This window comes from Tiliqua scincoides, chromosome 1 (assembly GCF_035046505.1).
Source record: "Tiliqua scincoides isolate rTilSci1 chromosome 1, rTilSci1.hap2, whole genome shotgun sequence".
NCBI lineage: Eukaryota > Metazoa > Chordata > Lepidosauria > Squamata > Scincidae > Tiliqua > Tiliqua scincoides.
The window spans coordinates 82988266-82989001 of NC_089821.1; the positions used below are offsets into that span (position 1 = coordinate 82988266).

General features: G+C 42.3%; 1 pseudogene; it reads left to right on the forward strand.

Annotated features, from left to right (window-relative positions):
- Window positions 1-237: 237 nt before the first annotated feature.
- Window positions 238-357, forward strand: LOC136638456 (5S ribosomal RNA; annotated as a pseudogene).
- The last annotated feature ends 379 nt before the right edge of the window (window positions 358-736 follow it).

Below are 736 nucleotides of genomic sequence, written 5' to 3' on the forward strand. Positions count from 1 at the left end.
GAACCATGAAATGTCTGAATAATAAACTAAACAACAACAACAACAGTATTTATATACCGCTTTTCAACAAAAGTTCACAAAGAGGTTTACAGAGAAAATCAAATATCTAATGGCTCCCTGTCCCAAAAGGGCTCACAATCTAAAAAGATGCAACACCAGCAGACAGCCACTAGAAAAGACACTGCTGGGGTGACAGCAACTGTTGTACAATTGCTGACAGTAAACTGCTGACAGTAAACTGACAGCAACTGTTACCCTGCACATGCCCAATCTCGTCTGATCTTGGAAGCTAAGCAGGGTCAGGTCTGGTTAGTACTTGGATGGGAGACCACCTGGGAATACTGGGTGCTGTAGGCTTATACCATAGTCTTTCGAGACTGAAGGTTGCCAACCAATCTGTCACTGTTCTTTCAGAGCTACGTAACTTTCCTATATACGTACCTTTTCACAGTACACTGAGTGCTGTGTGAGGGTATGATTTCAGGTGGCATTGGTTCACTGGGAAGATTGTGATGGGGACAGGGGAGATCACCTGGATATGTGAATCTAGGCCAGCTGTGTGAAGAATGGCCTGTGAACAAAAAAGACTTAAATGTTTATTTTTTTTTAAAGGAATGTGTGTATATGGTAGACACTATAAATGTACCTTTGCAACTGGACAGACAAGACATCAAAGATGGACTGGCAACAAGGCTTAAAAATGTGCCTTGATCCGTCTCTTTATACTCTGTCTGCC